Raw genomic sequence first — 22159 nt, 5'->3', positions numbered from 1 at the left:
AATAAACATAGCCTTTTTTAAGATCTGCTTCGAGTAATATTTTATGCTGAAAGGTTGTACCCACACATCATAATGGTAGCCTTCAGACAACGTTTCCTTAAATCCTGAGAATAGCCTCCCGTAAGTGGCAACAACGGCGACACTCGCCCTATCGCAGCGATAATAGCTGCAACTCTCTCGGCGCTGTCTGTCTGTCTGTAAATGTGTCGCAGAACTGTAACTGCGGATTTGCATACGTGAATGTGCCAAATTTTACGGGTTTAGAACTGAATTTAGATGAATACAATACAGCGTATTTCTGTGCCATTGCATTAGTGTCTATGTAAGTTGATCTCAACAACATATTATTATTAACTTGGAATGTTGGTGATTTCTACTGTTCTTCCCTTAGATGACAACACGACTAAACCCTTCAAATAAATTACTGAAGTAGGTATAATATAGGTTGTTACCCAATGATTAAATTCTTCTGAGAGCCCCTATAATAATAAATGTCCCTAATGAGGCATAACAGGATTACGTCATCATCATCACCCAATGAGCAACCACAAAACATAAATATCTCTATCCTATCATCCAATATTGTGTTTATCCACATAATAGGTATATAGAATTGCAACTATATCCTAAGTTCGAGATGAAATATTTTTGTTGTTTCTGAAAACAAGTTCTACTTATTTGCTCCACAACTCTCGAAACTCCGATTTAGACCTACCATTGACATTCCAAACAAGTAATTTTTTCACTGTAGGAAATGTAGAAATGCTCCCGTCGTGAGCGTACACAATAAAGACAGTAACAGTAACGGCGGCATAAACACGGGCTACCACGAAGGCCAGTCGAGGGAGCGGAATTGTAAATAGTGCGCCGCCGTTTAGTTCGCAATATTTGTGCGGTTCCGTGAAAATGGAAAAAGAAAGCACAGACTTGTTGGGGAAACAGAGTAATCTGTTGACAAGTACTGGAAATTCGTTGGGGTTATCGAATAATCAAATAATATTGAGGTTTTGAACCTGGCTACAATATTTTTCTGCTTAAATGTGTTAAAATAACCATAAGGCAAATTCAACTTTTAATGTGGCATTTTGAATTAGGATCCAAATGAGTCTAATTTTACTGTGGCGATTATGACTTCATGTTGTGCGTAAAACATCATCTTACATCGTGATTCACTACAAGACAGGAAACGTCTGCTACGGGTTACGGCGTAGCGGCAAGCTAAGGAATTGTAGACGGGTGTCTACAACTCTCTCTAGAGTGTCTGGGGGAGGCCCACTTATTATCAGTCCGCCGGACGATATCGGCCTGTCAGTTGTTCGGATCTGTCAAATTTTTGTTCTGACTGACAGGCTGATACCTACCGTCCGGCGGGCTGATAATCAGTGGGCCCCTTTACGTCGATTCTTCTGAGAATCATTGAATAAAGCGGCACTTTTTTGTTACTATTAAACAGATTTTGTTTTATAATAATCTTAGTCTGACGTCTTATGTAGGTATATGTCTGTAAGATAACATTACATTGTTGAAACAATTGCATAATTGTACTCTTTTAACACTACTAACATGTTCCCTTTTTTCTATCCAGTGTAAGTTTCTCACAAGTCAACTATCTTATTTAGTCACCATGCTCTCTCTGTGGCCAGTAAAACCTGCACAAGAAGGGGGTACAACATGGTATCGAAAACGCTGATGTGTGTAAGTCGACGGAAATTAGACGTTACGACGGCAGGGAATTGCCGACGCGGACCTGCCTCGGTATGGGATTAGTGCAGAACTACACATTGGGTATCAAATAGCTTTGTATTAAACCGGCCAAGTGCGGCCAACTGCATCAAAAAACAACTTAGTGAGATATATAGGCACTTAGACAAAAAGGAAATTGGAGGAGAGGGAGGCTAAGAAGTACTGACGCATAAAATTAGCCAATTTAGGCAAAGGCACTAGAAAATGATACTACCATTGGCTAACGGCAGTTCCCAAAAAACGTGGACAGCTTAGAAATTAAATCTTGGCTCTGAATCCTTGGCAAATGACGTAAAATAGGCACAAGATCACTCGTTTCAAACAATCGTTGTTAAACTTCCCAGGAGAGAGGTAACGCACATGTGGCACCCTATAGTTGCAAATATGCATAGGGCTTCAATGACTGCTTTTCACTCGGCTGATAAGCATGTTGCGTTCTCAAATATTAGTTATTTATATGGGGATTCAATAAAGTTTCATTTGATCGTATGATTTGTTTTATAGGTCGTGTTTTAGGGCCGATTTCAGTCACCCAGGTAGTTCCAATCCCAGGTAATATTGGCAGGTAAGTCACGTCCTAATCGCGTCACGCTTCACTAATTGGACACGTGTTAGCGCGTAATTTGCGTCAGCCGTGCGTCGTGCGTTTAGTTAATTCCACTCGATCAGCCCACGCATTTCAAAATAGACAGTTTATATTATAAAGGGTTTATTGTCGTAAAGCATTCTTTTTATCTCTCTCTTTCTCTCTCTCTCTCTCTCTCTCTCTCTCTCTCTGTCTATCTTTCAAAGGACAAAAAGCAATTCTGTGCCGATACCATTATCATTAATGAAAACAGTTTTTATAGTTTATAATTTTATCAAAACGGGTGCTCAATAACAAAACATTGAGATGCTCGTACCAATAGCACATCACAACCATTCTAATATGGTGCGTCAGACACTTCTTTACAACTAACGTGGTTTACTCAAATGTATATATGTATAGAATAAAAACATGACGAAAAAAATATATTATCTTGAATGAATAAAACCTAGTACCTATAGCTTAGTAAATTTCAGAAAATATACAAGCATGTCCAGTTGTCTATAGTACTTTAAACAAAACTCTTTTTAATCATAAACATGCCTTACCTAATGCATTAAAACAACAGACGAATTCCCAGTAGATTAACAAAGTAATGTTAGTAATGTGCGAATGTGAGAATTATCAACACGTGACGTCACACGTGCCGATTAGCCATACGTGATGAACCCTCGTAATGGCTGCCTCATTCTGCTGACTACACTACACCACCTGTAAAATGATGAGCTCTTACTCAATAGTGTTTCAGGAAAAGGAAATCTATAGTGTAAATTTTGAAAAACTAAATACATAGAATACCCCACCTCGGAAATTGTAAGTAAACAAGATCTGTACCCGTACCACGAGTCACTGACAGTGTCAACACTGACATATACGCTAACATCTTACGTAATTTACTTTCTATACATCTCGCTCGCACTAATATGTCAGCACGAGCGAGATAACAGAAAGTAAGTTACGTAGTCGTTAGCATATACGTATATGTCAGTGTTGACACTGTCAGTGACTCGTGGTAAGGGTACTACGTCATCATCTGTTTTTATATCAAGCATAAAGAAAGCAAGGTTATAATATGACAAACGATTTCTAAACAGTCTTAACTATTTAGCACGTTCCCTGTCCGGGTGCCCCCAATGTGGGGTCATAAAGCTTTTTTCAGGAGTCCGTGCTTCAAAGTGAAAGCAGACTTAGACGTGTGACTTGTCATATTATTTTGTATGGGGACAGTGAAAGTGTTAAGTAAAACAGCGCATTAGCACGAAACTGAACCTATCTACTATTTATAAGTATAACAACGATACTTCAAAATCGCCATTCAAATTAATAAAAAAATGATCACATTTCACTCGTCTCATGCCAATCCAGAGCTACTACCGTGCAAAATCGGTTTCTTTTTTTAACACAATCAAGTAATTTATCTCCAATCAATGCAAACCGTTACTATCCTATATAAAAGTAAACCTATAATAATAGTTTACAAATATCCTAAGTACAACAATGGCTTTATTATGGTCATTCAAGCGGTGCTGTGTTACATAATACATCGGTCCCTGTCAATCTGTCAGTCGGCCGCCTAATAAAGAGGGGGGGTGTCTAGCATGCACAATGGACTCGGATTTATGTTACAAAATCATAAAATATTATTGTTATATACTTTAGTACTTCAAATCTGCTCTTAAAGCCTATAAATTTAAAAATAGTATGCAAAAAGGAAAAAAAAAAGTGTATTTGAACAGAAAAGTGTAACTTTGATCTCTCCTAGCAGGGAAGAAAAACGCCACTTTGATCCCTGCTAGCAGGGAAGAAATAGTACATTGTGCAAGTTAAATAAAATCGTAAGTTAAATATTGCAAACGTGAGTATAGTAAATCGCGACGGTTTGCCGGAGCGATTTATAGACTCGAGTTTGCATTATTATTACGCCCCGAGTTACACACTAGTAGATTGTGTCACAAGGGAGCAAAATGACATATTTACGGCGAGGGCGTACAATTTAATCCTAAACGAAGCGAAGGATTCTATAATAGAATCCTGAGCGTAGCGAGGGATTCTAACATAGAATCCTGTGCGTAGTGAGGGATTCAAGTGTTAACGCCCAAGGTGAAAATAATTTTGCTACCATGTGACACATACTGCTTTTCACATCACCTATGAGGAAATTACATACATATATTAGGTTTCAAAACATTATTATTTTAAGCAAATATCGATACGGACAAAGTGCCAAAAATATGTATACACGACCTTAGTATAGGTACATATTACTTCAGGCACTTTGTCCGTATCGATATTTTCAGACGTGACTGTACTGACAAATTAAAAGTACCTACAGCTCATAATTATGTACCTAATATCTTTCAAAAACAGCAGCAAACAACTAAAATGATACAATGAAAATCAAGTACTTTATTTTTGTAGATTTTTCTGATAACAAACTAGCTCTTACCCCTTTGAACCAAATCTTCGGAAGAACACTATGAAGACTGATATCACTTATATTTATTATTATTAGTGTCGTTACCGGGATGCTGCTTAAAACATCTGACACAGATGAAAAGGCCTATTATTATTGATTTAAACTAAGTATTTACAAATTTATACAGAATACAGAACCGCATAATGCTTTGTGAATTATTTGTACAAAACTTTTTAAATATAGACTTTTTAAATTGCATGGACAAGTATGGCTGCGTTTAAGGAGACCTAAAATGTCAAAATAAAAATTAAATTATTAAACTAAAGTTTTTTTACGTTTCTTTGTAATATTACGCAAATTACTTAATTTAAATATGATATTAATTAATTTAAAATACGTTAATTACATTTATTGTTCACATTTACAACAAAATATTATCTTAGTTAGAAAAATTGTATGCATGTAATCGATTATAAAGAAATTGTAATCGATTATATGCATACTAATTTCATATGTCTTTGTGTCAATATTTCATACTGGCAACAAAATGTCCTTGAACAGAACAGTGCCACTTTGATCCCTCCTAGCAGGGAAGAAAAGTTCCCTTTTCGAATAGGTGATGTGAAAATGCTTTTTGCAATAGGTACTTTCCTATTAACTTTTAAAAGTAATCTTGATATGAACGCCCCTTCAATGTTAAACGGAGGTTCACATCTAGTGTCTCAATTAGCGGAGAAACGTGTGTTTACTTTACTCACACTTTCCATGTAGGTACTGTAAGTAACAGTAACATTATTACTATGCGGTAATGCGGCAAGGAAAATACATTGTTAAACGTAATTGTATTGATAATAATGAAAGTACAATGTGTCACTTCTGGCACTTTGTCCGTATCGATATTTTCAGACGTGACTGTACTGACAAATTAAAAGTACTTACAGCTCATAATTATGTACCTAATATCTTTTCAAAGACAGCAGCAAATACCAAAAATGATACAATGAAAATCAAGTGCATTATTTTTGTAGATTTTTCTGGTAACAAATTAGCTCTTAAGTACCCTTTTGAACCAAATCTTCGGAAGAACACTATGAAGACTAATATCACTTATATTTATTATTATAAAGTCATTGATTTAAACTAAGTATTTACAAATTTATACACAATACAGAACCGCATAATTATGCTTTGTGAAATATTTGTACAAAACTTTTTAAATATAAACTTTTTAAATTGCATAGACAAGTATGGTTGCGTTTAAGGAGACCTAAAATGTCAAAATAAAAATTAAATTATTAAACTAATGTTTTTTTACGTTTCTTTGTAAATATTACGCTAATTAATTAATTTACTTAATTTAAATATGCTATTAATTAATTTAAAATACGCTAATTACATTTATTGTTTACAATTACAACAAAATATTATTTAAGTTAGAAAATTGTATGCACGTAATCGATTTTAAAGAAATTGTAATCGATGCATACTAATTTCATATGTCTTTGTGTCAATATTTCATACTGGCAACAAAATGTCCTTTAACAGAAAAGTGCCACTTTGATCCCTCCTAGCAGGGAAGAAAAGTTCCCTTTTCGAATAGGTGATGTGAAAAATGTTTTTCATCATACTTGCGATACAAAAATGAAGCATAAAGGCATAAAGACAAAAAAACTGTTAATACTAGAAACTTCATAACTCCCTAGGGAAAACACTTTTTCTATAGTTGCCGCTAAACCTGCGTGCAATTCCACATTTATTGAGCGAGTGTCATGAAAAAGCCCTGTTCCGAATAGGTGATGTGAAAAATATAATAATAACAATTTAATCGAAAATCAAACAAACTTAAGAAGCCTAAGACCTTAGGCGCTGCCATAATTTTAAAACGCTGCTAAACTAACATAAAGGAACTTGGCATGTACATTAAAGTAACATATATTTATGTCTGGTATTAATAGGTTATCGTAATTTCGATATTCGTATTTAAAATCGGAGCGTAATTTCGATCGTATGATCCTAGCTGCCCGGTAATAGCTTGGGTTCATAATATATGACTTAGAAAAACACATTTTTATTTAATTTAAGTTATTTAATTGTTACGCAACACTGGCACGTTACAGAATCATGCGAATCCACGAATTCGAAAAAAGAACTACATCCATTTGTCTCATCCGTTCCCTGGAATCATCTAAACGGCAGGGGTAGCCAACCCGCGCAATTAAAGCGCCGGGAATAATTCACCCACCGACAAAACGAGGAATTTAATACGCAAATGAAATAATTCCTCAGATTGATGACGCGATTTCTCGCGCCTCGTTTTTTCACCCACTTTTTTCGAATTGGGTTTTAATTATGTTTTATGGACTCGCGAATCGCAATTTGCCGGATTAACTGCTTTTTTGGTGTTTGGATTTTTAAATGATTAAGCGTGTTCCCGGTGGAATGAAAAAAATCATCAAGTGTAAAGGACGTAGATGTTCTCTAGATAAAACAAACTGTATGCGTTTCCATACAGTTTGTTTTAGTTTGTTGCAGTGTGTGTTGTAGTCGTAGTACAAACAGAAGGTAAAATATGTATGAATTGAAATATTGCCCGGATCGACACGCGACGTAACAATAAAATAAAAGTATCATTTTTAGGGTTCCGTACCCAAAGGGTAAAAACGGGACCCTATTACTAAGACTCCGCTGTCCGTCTGTCCGTCTGTCACCAGGCTATAATATCTCCTGACTCCATGATAGCTAGACAGTTGAAATTTTCACAGATGATGTATTTCTGTTGCCGCTATAACAAATGAGTACTAAAAAAGTACGAAACCCTGGGTGCGCGAGTCCGACTCGCACTTAGCCGGTTTTTTTAAAATATTTTTGTGATCTTAACAGACTTCCAAGTCATTAGAATGTTTTTACCTAACCAATTTTTAAATAAACTATTTTTGTACCAATTTTGTTAAGTATTTTTGTCATTCGGGCACATTTTTACATGAAAATATCCTCAGTGTTCAAAACTCAGACTAGAACATTAGCAGACGCAGACGGACGACCTCTCTAATGCGTTCGCGTCTCTAATTAAGGACGCGCCAACTTGTCCAAACTCACGGACATTCAGGATACGGGACATTATAATAATAACTCCAACTTTGCCCGTCCGAAGCAACATACGCGTAAAAATCAACGTACACACCAGAAGCTTAAAGATTCGCGAGGCGCCACAGTCTGGAAAGGTACAATAGATGAACCTTGTGTACGGATACGGTAAAGTAGAATTTTGGTCGGAATCATTTTACTCTGTTGCACACAGGCCGTTAACGGAAGTTGTATACTGTAGGGTGTTTTAAAATGATATGCGTTTCATTTATAAACAGAGAGACGCGCGACCCGCCAAACAACCTCCCCCAGGAACTAAACTTTCCGTCCACCTAGCGACAATATTTGAAAGTTATTTCAGCGTTCACAACCCTCATAGGCGCCGTTAAAATTTTCCCTGCCACCTTATTCATAATGTACACACATTGAGGCTTTCTCTTTTCAACCTACTCGGAGCAAGAGGAGTAAGAGGGTGTTAGAGATATTCGCAAACTGACATCTCTGAATTAACGGTGGTCGGCTCATGATAATTTACATATTTAGGTGAAATTAACCTCGCTGCGTTAAATTGTATTATGAATATTAATAGCGTGCGTGTGCGAAATGTATTATATTATATGGTTTGAGTTAGTACAGTCTTTATGGCTCAGATTTTGGCCGTGAGTTTCGCAGATGATATTTATGTGCCATAAGTTTATATGGGAATCATTAGGTTTTAACGTGTAAGTAGGTACACATGTTGAGCGTTATGTATTCAATTTATACTTTTCTTTCATATATTTTCTGTGTATTATAATAACATAGTTACTAAAAGTTATGGTGCAATATTAGTGCTTAATATTTTTCTTGTCGTTTAACTATGGCGACCAAATTTCTTCCTATATTTCTTACGCATTTTTACTTCGCGCAAACACTCCCTGAGATCTAACATTATGCTAAATTCTTAAGAGGATATTCGAAACAACTCGGGGCAAAAATGCAAACGGGCGAGGTTTATTTGGTTATCTAATAAAATATTACGAGCTTTGACAAGTGCCGCGAGGCGCCCCGGAGGCCCGCGAGCGACGGATCTAGCTTTTATTTAATCAAACAACTGTATTTAAAATTACCTAGTTACTTAAAAAATACTTTGGTTTTGTATTTCGTGCATTATATGCAAAAGACTCGGCCAGCTCACCAATATCAGTGAGAACCAATGTGGTTTTGTAGCCGGAAAGTCCACTACTGATGCCCTCCACACACTCAGGTTACTGATTGAAAATTACAGAGATAACAGAACCGACCTCCACATGGTGTTCATCGATCTGGAGAAAGCTTTCGACCGCGTGCCCCGAAAACTCATTTGGCACTCACTACGCGCCAAAAATGTTCCAGAATACTATATTTATATAGTGATGGACATGTACAAAGACGTAAAGTCAACCATTCGAAGTCCAGCTGGCAATAGCGATGAATTCCGTGTGGGGGTGGGTGTCCACCAGGGATCGGCTCTCAGCCCGTTACTATTCAATTTGGTCATGGACCACCTCACGTCGCATATACAACGTCAACCCCCATGGGATCTGCTCTACGCAGATGACATAGTTTTGATCAGCGAAGACGTAAAAGAGCTGCAAAACATTCTAGAAACCTGGAGAGTAGCCCTGGAGGACGGCGGACTGCGTGTAAGCCGACAGAAGACCGAAGTGATGCACTGCAACTTCAGTGGCGCCAACCTCCGCAGCACAATTTACTTGGACGGCAACCCTCTGAACGAAGTAACGAGCTTCAAATATCTTGGTTCGAACACGCAAAACGACGGATCTATAGATGCAGATATCGTCAACCGTATCAATACTGGATGGGTGAAGTGGCGTGAGCTCACAGGCGTTCTCTGCGATAAACGAATGCCAGTTCGTATTAAGGGCAAAGTTTATAAGGCAGCTGTGCGCCCGGCAATGACATACGGCTCTGAGTGTTGGCCACTCAAAAAAGAACAAGTCGCGAAACTGCATGCTGCGGAGATGAGGATGCTGAGATGGGCTGGCGGAGTAACGTTGTTGGATCATATTAGGAATATCCACGTTAGAGGCAGTTTCAGAGTAAGGCCAATCGAAGAAAAGCTCACCGAAAATCGACTACGATGGTATGGCCACGTCATGAGGCGCCCACCAGACCACATGACGAGAAAGGTGCTAGAGATGAGTGAAAAGCCTAGGGGTCGCGGAAGGCCCAAGATAACATGGATAGGTCTTGTAAAAAAGAACCTTAAAGAAAAAAGATTACCACCAGAGACGACCCAGGACAGACGCTCCTGCCGACCCCAAGTAAATGGGATATAAGGCTAGGAAGAAGAGAGAGAAGAGGTTTTGTATTTCCAAGGGATCACTACCAAGCTTTGATAACTACTATTACTACTGGTAACGACACAATAGACAGAAAATGCGTTTTAGAGTAGATAGTTGCGTAACTAACAATCAGACATACTAGGTATGTGGCTGTACTTGATAAATAAAATAAAACATACAATTGATATAAGTATAATCATATACTTATACATAATTGAATTATTAGCTTTCTTATTATTTTAAGTAATTGAATTTTAAGCCTTGACCAGGATCGAACCATCGTCTGCAGCGGTGTTTATTGTTTCATTTGTATCTAATACTTTTTCATTTTATTATTTATTTGTGTATAAACTTATCCTGGGCATATATATCTATAACATAACATAAACACCCGTGATAATAAACTCTATAATAAAACCTAGCCTACTTAATTGAAAGTAAGATGTTCAATGTTTTAAAAGAAAACGCGTTACAAAGAAAGGTATTCCCGTGACGCCGGCCTTTCGAAATTAAGGTACATACCTTGCGAATGCGTCGTACTGTTCCAATTTTAATTTTTACATCAACTTTAACGGCGACTCTAAGATGTTTAACTACGTTTGAACTTAGAACTGCCGCTGGGAATATTTCACGTCGTTCCGGTTCGAAAATTAAATTTAAATCCCCTCGCATTTTTCCTGCCCTTCGAATTATTGCCAGCCAGCTATAAGAATTTCCACTCTATTGTTTAAATTTGTTGGGGTCAATCTTGATTCAGTTTCGCAACTTTTTCTTATTCTTACCAGAGGTGGCGTACTTTTAAATTGAATTTGCCCGTATATTTGTTTTAATCCACAGATTCTTTACGATTTTTCGAGCACTTGTTAAATAAAAACTGAAACCTCATTTCAGTTTCGTCATATTAGGCCTTAGATAGGAATCGGATGTCATTATATTAAAAAAAAATGTATATAAATACATATCTAGCAACCATCCTATTTTTAATTGAACCTTCAATGGCACTGATTTAAATAAGTTTGCATTCAAAAATATGAAAATATTGAATAAGATAAACGGCACATTAAAAGGCTTCCCGGGCCGGACTTGTTCTCCATAATTAACGTAGACTCCTTGGGGACAGCCCTGGGTCCAGCTAACGCAATATATTATATTCCAGATGACAACCCTGAGGGGTCACTGTTTTGAAGGATGATACAGATACCAAATATTTTGGAGAATACGTTGCTATTAGTTGCGATGTTTGTTTTTGCAAAATTAAGAGAGAGGAAGTCGAGAACACTTACATTGAAAAATATTTGTATTTTCTAAAATAATATTTGTATTTACCTACTACTAAATACTAATAATATTTGTATATATACTTGTAGGTTATTTTACTGACACAAAAAATGTGTTTCTCTGCGCAACAAATAATCTTCATTTACCTTAACCTTATAAGTAGGTCACTATATTAAATAACATTTGATATGAAATCAATACGGGAAATTAGATCATTGATGGCAAAGACAAACAAAACGAAGAGACTTCACAATAAGTCTTACTGACTACTTGGAAACATTATTTGTCACTTCGTTTCTAATTAGACTTCATGCGATAGTTACTCATGAAATAAAATTATTTAAATAGTTCCTTAATATACACATACAGAATATCCCTATAATTTTAAAGCATTCCATAAACCGTATTTTGATGTATGTAAAAGAACCGGAACAGCTTCGTTATAATGGTATGGTATTTGTAACAAAGGAATGGTACAAAACGATCTTGATACCGTTTGTAATGAGGCTTTTAACGTTCGTCTGGTATTGGAAATATAGATACCTACCAATTTTTTAGGTTCTTGATCTAGATTCAAGAAAACTGTAAGGACATTCCTATTAATTTTTAATACTTAGCAACTTGTATACCAAACTGCTAGTTTTACGCTTGAGCACAATATAAGACAACAGTCAATTATCCATAAAAGATCCCGTAAAGGCCCCGTAAAGTCGGCGAAGCGTCGAGAACAACTCGTCCTGATATAACTTTCATAGTTTACTGCTTGGTTTATGATGAACGATACGACTGCTTGACGATTAATTATTTAGTCTTTAATCACTAGCTTTGGAGCAGTATCCCACTTTATTGTTCAACTTAACATTTTATATTTGTTATTTAATTTAGCTACAGTTTCTCAAAGCTAACGGTAGATTGGGCAGCTATCCGGATTTTGCTTTGAACTAAAGCGAAGCAGTAGTAGACTCCTAACACGGTGGCTTGTCCCAAGTTAGTGGCCACAAATCCACACCCTAGCATTAAATTTCGGCTTATCGGAACAACTAAATAATCAGAACACCTAATTGAGAACTTCGTCGTTTTTCGTGAAGTCGATGAAAAATAAAAACACGGTTTTCTATATGTCATTTTACAAGAGGAAATAGACAAAATACTTAGATGTTTATTTGTAAAGCAAACGCGTAAAACAAAGGAATTATATGTATTTTCACGTATCCCAATGCACAGAGGTGGTACCCATCTAAATCTCTCCCTGACATTTTTATAAGAGCTTCACCCCTATTGCTTAGACCGAATTAGCAATTACCCACCGTCGGCAACAAACGAACAATCTTTTCTCTATTTTTGTTTTAGTTGAATTATGCAATACGTATTTGCTATTTCAGAAAATTAAATCTGCTTAAATCTACATATGTTATCTCTTTTGTCGCCTTTTCTTAATTTGTCCCTTAACACGATGCCTATACGTTCCTGTATAAAGTTGATAAACATACGTATGTTTATCAAACATTAAATTACATTTATTAAATTAATTAATCATTAGGAATTCATCTCGTATGAGTTTTTGAACGATACGTTCTTACTTTTTTCGGGGGTCTATTATGTTATGAACCGTCGTCAATACGGTTAAAGAACGTTGGAACGATTTTAAGTCTTTTTATTTTTAGTAACGATGTGAACGATGAGAACGCTCGCTCTGTCCAAGTATTTCGAGTTTGTGTTGGGACCTAATACAAATTTTTGCACGTTGAAATGACATTTGAATGTATGTCAGTTTAATGTCATTTTGTTTCACGCAGTGAGCAAATTCGAATTTGGTCACTGTTTTTAAACAACAAAGTAACTTTGTTTAAGCTACTGAGGTGAAATAGTTATTTGTACAAGAAGTTTGATATTTCTTCGAGTGCTTATTTTGAGTCCCGTGCAAGCGAAATATTATATAATAGATTCACTAGCATAGCGAGTGAATCTAATTTAGAATCTTGAGCGTACCTAGTAAGGGACTCAAAAGCGCACGAGATGTAAATAACTTTGATCTCGTGTAGTACACACAACTTTTCACCTCAGCAGTGAGAACATTGTGAGGTTGTCTAATACCTGAAAATTTTAATCTTTCTTCATCACTTATTCACTTATGTTTTCTTAAGATGTTCAAGTTGTTCAATTTTAATTACCGCACCAAACAAAAAAACAAAACGAAATAAATTTTGGTAAAATAATATGGAAATAACGAACATTTTTTGTAAAAAAAACTGTACGATACGGTCCGAATTGCGGATACTACCATTTGTCAACTTTAGTAGAGATTGTTTAAAGTATGTATAATTATTTATTTTGCATTTTTTTATTCATTATTTTAATTGTACAATAAAATAAATACGTAAAATATAGTTTTTATCAAATTTTCAACTTTATTAAGAATTCATACTCGTACGTCACTTACGTGTTTTGGAACGATGCGTTCTGACGTTTTTCGGGGGTAACAATTTATAAACCGTCAATATACCGTTGAATGTTGTTTAAACTTTTTTCTGTCTCTTTTTTTTGCTAACGACGTGAAAGGGACAGAGAATAGAATCCAAGTATTTTATACTTGTATTAGGCCCCGCATGTTGAAATGACATTTGAATATAAAGGTCACTTTAATGTCATTTTGTCTCACTGTTCTTAAGTAGCAAAGTACCCTTGTTCGAGCTGCTGAGGTGAAATAGTAGATTGTGTCACACGGGAGCAAAATTACATATTTACGGCGTTGTCGTACAATTGAATCCTAAACGAAGCGAAGGATTCTATAATAGAATCCCGAGAGTAGCGAGGGATTCTAAAGTGGAATCCTGAGCGTAGTGAGGGATTCGAGTGTGTTGCGCCCAAGATGGAAATAATTTTGCTACCATGTGACACACTTTTCACATCACCTATGAGGTAATTATAATGTTTAAAACTATTATTTAAGCTAAAAAAATAATGCGCAAAAAAATGTAAAAATAGTGTCCTAGAACAGAAAAGTGTTACTTTGATCCCTCCTAGCAGGGAAGAAAAGTGCCACTTTGATCCCTCCTAGCAGGGAAGAAAGTGCCACTTTGATCCCTCCTAGCAGGGAAGAAAAAGCCCTTTTTCGAATTAGTGATGTGAAAACAATATTTCTGTTCCATAAAATATTTGGATTCAACGCGTATAATCCTGGTAGTTCCGAGTAAAATTAAATTTTTTACACTTGTAAATTATAAATAACATTCTTGGAAACTTACATGAATCATTTACTTTGTTGCCGACCGTACCCGTCCATCCGCCGGCTAGTGTTTTTCGCACAAGTTTTATGTGCTATTATTCGTTACGAGATATAAAAGTAATCCCGCGCAGTTTATTGCGCGCTGGCCAGGCTCATCTCGCGCGCGTAAACTTACCCCTTTATGTTACGTCGGACTGTAAAATCTTACCTATGTGCGAGTTTATTTACACTGGTTTTGGGAAAATGTGCTCGTTCACAATTTGTTTCGGCTTGTTCGTTTAAGAACAAAAAACGCGAAATGTATTTCTAATACACTAGGCATTTATTACATTTCCATCCTATTTTTGTTTAGGTGTCAATGATTTAGTTGTTACAAATACAGGAATGAGTGTTAGCTATAGACAAACCAGTAAGAAAAAACCGGCCAAGTGCGAGTCGGACTCGCGCACGAAGGGTTCCGTACCATTACGGAAAAAAAAAGCAAAAAAACGTTTGTTGTATGGGAGCCTCATTTAAATATTTATATTATTCTGTTTTTAGTATTTGTTGTTATAGCGGCAACAGAAATACATTATCTGTGAAAATTTCAACTGTCTAGCTATCACGGTTCATGAGATACAGCCTGGTGACAGACAGACAGACAGACAGACAGACGGACAGACGGACGGACAGACGAACAGCGGAGTCTTAGTAATAGGGTCCCGTTTTTACCCTTTGGGTACGGAACCCTAAAAATGCTCAAATGAAAAAGAAGCATGTAGAAGATTTAGGTTTTGCAAAATGTCTCAGAAAATCACTTTTTCATTCTATTCCAGCTTTGAAGTACTAAGTACTTACACGAACGTATTTATAGAGATTTTGTATATTGAAGACGTAGGTATACGTGCATGGTAAGATAGTTTCAATCTAAGCTAACTCTGTACCGACTACCGACTGACTGCAGTGCCTAAGTGTAGTGTCACTGACTCTACCAAACACCACATAAAAGTTTACTCCACCGACTTATATAAATTTATAATTTAATAATTTAAAATGAAAACACCGACTTTGCTAAACTGCCGCTATCACAGCAACTTCTTTAATATTTAAAACGAAATGACAAACATCTTGTACCTGCCAGTAACAATCCAGCTTAACGACTCGCGGAGTGATTTTAACGTGTCATGAAAACTGCTTCGACCTTATTTAAAACGTAGTATGTGCTAGGGCAGATGGTACAGAGTCAACCCGTTTTTCAGAATGGCCGATGTTAATTGTGGAAGTTGGGCCGTTGCGGTGACAGTGTTACGTTTATTAGAGGACGTGGGTGATTGGCCGATTGGAGGGCAAAGGGAATTGGCTATTATGGTGGCGAGTAGATTTCGAACAGTAGGTAGTAACGACGCCGACGACATGTTCTAAAACTAAAGTTTTCCTATTGTCTAAGGTTATGTATTTAATATTCGGAAATTTACAGTATATAATTTAGGTATTATGTCCACTTGAACTTTCTGTTTGTGCAAAAGGAATAGTAAAATTTTACAATTTGCCGGCGACATCAATATTTTTTGGAAATCAATTCGATTTTAGCGGTTAACTCATGTAGGAGAAATCACCGATTAGCCATACTTACAAGACGTTCGATAGATCGATTGAAATTATATTTGGTGAACTATACCTATGTACAGATTTACCTGTGTAGTCACCATTAAGTGTTTTTTAGGGTTCCGTACCCAAATGGTAAAAATGGGACCCTATTACTAAGACTCCACTGTCTGTCTGTCCGTCTGTCTGTCTGTCTGTCTGTCTGTCTGTCTGTCTGTCCGTCTGTCCGTGTGTCTGTCACCAGGCTGTATCTCATGAACCGTGATAGCTAGACAGCTGAAATTTTCACAGATGATATATGTCTGTTGCCGCTATAACAACAAATCCTAAAAAGTACGGAACCCTCGGAGGGCGAGTACGACTCGCACTTGTCCGGTTTTTATTTTTTAAGGTATCAATAGTGTCCACAGGTAAAATCACAAAACCCTCCATAGAATAGAATAGAGTAGAATATGGTAAAAGGTCATTATTTGTGTTTAATTAACCTTTCCTAACGAGGTACTATCATGAGATAGGTAAAGTAAATAGTCTGTGGTATTCATTTTAATACAAACATCAATGAAGGATTGTGTTTAGAGTCGTATCAAGCTAACTCTGCACGGGATTTGAAATGTCAAAGTGTGCTAATGTAATCACAAACGTCAAATTTCTGTGAAAATATGCCCTTTAATATGCCGTTTATGTGTGGGTGTAATACCCACACTTTGTTCTGTCAAAGTCGGTGCAGAGGCTACTTAAACGGACTCTACTCGGATGTCATTCTCATGATTCGTCTTGTTACCCCTGCAATGTCGTGCACATATACGACTCATGAAACTTTAATTACCGCACCAAACAAAAAAACAAAACGAAATAAATTTTGGTAAAATAATATGGAAATAACGAACATTTTTTGTAAAAAAAACTGTACGATACGGTCCGAATTGCGGATACTACCATTTGTCAACTTTAGTAGAGATTGTTTAAAGTATGTATAATTATTTATTTTGCATTTTTTTATTCATTATTTTAATTGTACAATAAAATAAATACGTAAAATATAGTTTTTATCAAATTTTCAACTTTATTAAGAATTCATACTCGTACGTCACTTACGTGTTTTGGAACGATGCGTTCTGACGTTTTTCGGGGGTAACAATTTATAAACCGTCAATATACCGTTGAATGTTGTTTAAACTTTTTTCTGTCTCTTTTTTTTGCTAACGACGTGAAAGGGACAGAGAATAGAATCCAAGTATTTTATACTTGTATTAGGCCCCGCATGTTGAAATGACATTTGAATATAAAGGTCACTTTAATGTCATTTTGTCTCACTGTTCTTAAGTAGCAAAGTACCCTTGTTCGAGCTGCTGAGGTGAAATAGTAGATTGTGTCACACGGGAGCAAAATTACATATTTACGGCGTTGTCGTACAATTGAATCCTAAACGAAGCGAAGGATTCTAAAGTGGAATCCTGAGCGTAGTGAGGGATTCGAGTGTGTTGCGCCCAAGATGGAAATAATTTTGCTACCATGTGACACACTTTTCACATCACCTATGAGGTAATTATAATGTTTAAAACTATTATTTAAGCTAAAAAAATAATGCGCAAAAAAATGTAAAAATAGTGTCCTAGAACAGAAAAGTGTTACTTTGATCCCTCCTAGCAGGGAAGAAAAGTGCCACTTTGATCCCTCCTAGCAGGGAAGAAAGTGCCACTTTGATCCCTCCTAGCAGGGAAGAAAAAGCCCTTTTTCGAATTAGTGATGTGAAAACAATATTTCTGTTCCATAAAATATTTGGATTCAACGCGTATAATCCTGGTAGTTCCGAGTAAAATTAAATTTTTTACACTTGTAAATTATAAATAACATTCTTGGAAACTTACATGAATCATTTACTTTGTTGCCGACCGTACCCGTCCATCCGCCGGCTAGTGTTTTTCGCACAAGTTTTATGTGCTATTATTCGTTACGAGATATAAAAGTAATCCCGCGCAGTTTATTGCGCGCTGGCCAGGCTCATCTCGCGCGCGTAAACTTACCCCTTTATGTTACGTCGGACTGTAAAATCTTACCTATGTGCGAGTTTATTTACACTGGTTTTGGGAAAATGTGCTCGTTCACAATTTGTTTCGGCTTGTTCGTTTAAGAACAAAAAACGCGAAATGTATTTCTAATACACTAGGCATTTATTACATTTCCATCCTATTTTTGTTTAGGTGTCAATGATTTAGTTGTTACAAATACAGGAATGAGTGTTAGCTATAGACAAACCAGTAAGAAAAAACCGGCCAAGTGCGAGTCGGACTCGCGCACGAAGGGTTCCGTACCATTACGGAAAAAAAAAGCAAAAAAACGTTTGTTGTATGGGAGCCTCATTTAAATATTTATATTATTCTGTTTTTAGTATTTGTTGTTATAGCGGCAACAGAAATACATTATCTGTGAAAATTTCAACTGTCTAGCTATCACGGTTCATGAGATACAGCCTGGTGACAGACAGACAGACAGACAGACAGACGGACAGACGGACGGACAGACGAACAGCGGAGTCTTAGTAATAGGGTCCCGTTTTTACCCTTTGGGTACGGAACCCTAAAAATGCTCAAATGAAAAAGAAGCATGTAGAAGATTTAGGTTTTGCAAAATGTCTCAGAAAATCACTTTTTCATTCTATTCCAGCTTTGAAGTACTAAGTACTTACACGAACGTATTTATAGAGATTTTGTATATTGAAGACGTAGGTATACGTGCATGGTAAGATAGTTTCAATCTAAGCTAACTCTGTACCGACTACCGACTGACTGCAGTGCCTAAGTGTAGTGTCACTGACTCTACCAAACACCACATAAAAGTTTACTCCACCGACTTATATAAATTTATAATTTAATAATTTAAAATGAAAACACCGACTTTGCTAAACTGCCTCTATCACAGCAACTTCTTTAATATTTAAAACGAAATGACAAACATCTTGTACCTGCCAGTAACAATCCAGCTTAACGACTCGCGGAGTGATTTTAACGTGTCATGAAAACTGCTTCGACCTTATTTAAAACGTAGTATGTGCTAGGGCAGATGGTACAGAGTCAACCCGTTTTTCAGAATGGCCGATGTTAATTGTGGAAGTTGGGCCGTTGCGGTGACAGTGTTACGTTTATTAGAGGACGTGGGTGATTGGCCGATTGGAGGGCAAAGGGAATTGGCTATTATGGTGGCGAGTAGATTTCGAACAGTAGGTAGTAACGACGCCGACGACATGTTCTAAAACTAAAGTTTTCCTATTGTCTAAGGTTATGTATTTAATATTCGGAAATTTACAGTATATAATTTAGGTATTATGTCCACTTGAACTTTCTGTTTGTGCAAAAGGAATAGTAAAATTTTACAATTTGCCGGCGACATCAATATTTTTTGGAAATCAATTCGATTTTAGCGGTTAACTCATGTAGGAGAAATCACCGATTAGCCATACTTACAAGACGTTCGATAGATCGATTGAAATTATATTTGGTGAACTATACCTATGTACAGATTTACCTGTGTAGTCACCATTAAGTGTTTTTTAGGGTTCCGTACCCAAATGGTAAAAATGGGACCCTATTACTAAGACTCCACTGTCTGTCTGTCCGTCTGTCTGTCTGTCTGTCTGTCTGTCTGTCTGTCTGTCCGTCTGTCCGTGTGTCTGTCACCAGGCTGTATCTCATGAACCGTGATAGCTAGACAGCTGAAATTTTCACAGATGATATATGTCTGTTGCCGCTATAACAACAAATCCTAAAAAGTACGGAACCCTCGGAGGGCGAGTACGACTCGCACTTGTCCGGTTTTTATTTTTTAAGGTATCAATAGTGTCCACAGGTAAAATCACAAAACCCTCCATAGAATAGAATAGAGTAGAATATGGTAAAAGGTCATTATTTGTGTTTAATTAACCTTTCCTAACGAGGTACTATCATGAGATAGGTAAAGTAAATAGTCTGTGGTATTCATTTTAATACAAACATCAATGAAGGATTGTGTTTAGAGTCGTATCAAGCTAACTCTGCACGGGATTTGAAATGTCAAAGTGTGCTAATGTAATCACAAACGTCAAATTTCTGTGAAAATATGCCCTTTAATATGCCGTTTATGTGTGGGTGTAATACCCACACTTTGTTCTGTTAAAGTCGGTGCAGAGGCTACTTAAACGGACTCTACTCGGATGTCATTCTCATGATTCGTCTTGTTACCCCTGCAATGTCGTGCACATATACGACTCATGAAACTTTATCCAAAACATATTATTGTTCCCATCACCTCGCCACATAAACTCGCGGCAATCCAAAACCCATTTACCACCATAAATAAAAGAGGTCTCGCGCGCCCCATACCTTTCAATTTCTACATATTGCACCTACAATATTCCCCGGTCTATACTAAACAACTGTCATTTTATTTTATGCCCGGCTCTGCGTAAACTCGCTAGTGATAAATTTTAATGTTGCCAACGAAATATTGTCGCGTAAGGGTTTTAACTTGGAAGGAGGTGTGAATTTTTGAGGAGCGAATTCATTTGTTTGTCTGTTTGAGTAGGTATTGGGCAGCTGCCGGTGTATACTTTTTCTGATAAACTCGCTCATCACTACTTGCTTCCTGTTTGTTGTTGGGCGTTATCCCTTCATCTTTAGTCAATTCCTTTTACAGCATTAAGCCGTCTGTGTTACACACATCTATAATTCGTAGGTCTGTAGTAGGTCATTATTACACAGCAGTTGAAAATTATGGTCATGCTATAGTTAGTTATCATTGCTGCCTAAATGCTGCCAGAATGGTTATTGGTTATTCCCTGTAGTTCTACTTGCCCAGATTCACCGATATCCTTTTGATGATGATTCGCCTCTGGTTCCTATAAATGTATATGTTTTTTATACATATAATGTAATAAAAGAATAAAGAAGTCAACAATTTCTTGTTGAAAATGTTAGCGTTAACATGAACTGTAATCTGCCTCGGTCTGGGGAGGTATAAAATTATGCAAGCAACTCATGCTGTAACCCATTGCAAAGTGTCTTTTTAACAAACTTTTCAAACTTCAAGCTCCGTCGTGTTTCAAAATCCAGGATCGGTCTCGGGAGGGTTTCCGTAAAAAATTAAGGCACAAAAGACTCCAAAAAGTTACAATGTCCCCTCTTTTGGAAGAATAAACATTTTACGTTCGCTTAGGAACAGGTCGGAATTAAAAAATTGCGATGGTGTGTGTTCAGACTTAGACTACCCAATAAAATATTTAGCCGGTAAATTTTCGAATTTATGGAATTAATATGTTTAAGTGTAATTAGATTGTGCACACTCCTGTGTCAACGCGCAGCTAAATGTGTAAGAAAGAAGCACAAGCAACACCTATTGCTTTTTTTATATCTATCAAACAAAATTGGAGTAGAAGCGATTATTACTACGCTCGCAAAATAAATAATTAGAATAAGTCATCAAAATAGTGTTATAAGTTTTATAACACTATTTTGAGGACTACAGATACAACTATAAATAAAGTTTGTGTGTTACTCTGTAGTCCACATGGTCGCGACCGCTCAGTAGGTACATACCTACCTAGGACCTATTAGAATATGTTGTTAAGGTGTTGTATGTTGTTGCATTTTAATAAAAATTCCATTTTCTACATGAAATTGTCATAATCTGTAAGGGTCGAATACAGGATTACGCAAGCCAGCGGTTAACTCCTGTTGAATTCATTAACTTCAAAGAGGTGCCGTAACTAGGTGTCTTGATAATTTAATCCTTGCAGGATTGCCCAATTAAAATGTTGCCAACGACTTTTTAAATATTCAGAGGAAGGGTTGCCACTCAAATGAGGCAAATTTATCACTCCTGGGAGAATTTATTCGAAAATAATGATATTTAGGTGTCGATTAGGAAAAGTTCAAAATTTGGAG

This window comes from Cydia strobilella, chromosome 10 (genome assembly GCF_947568885.1).
Source record: "Cydia strobilella chromosome 10, ilCydStro3.1, whole genome shotgun sequence".
In the NCBI taxonomy this organism is placed as follows: domain Eukaryota; kingdom Metazoa; phylum Arthropoda; class Insecta; order Lepidoptera; family Tortricidae; genus Cydia; species Cydia strobilella.
The sequence above is the reverse complement of the archived record's forward strand: the minus strand, read 5'-3'. Positions refer to the sequence as shown.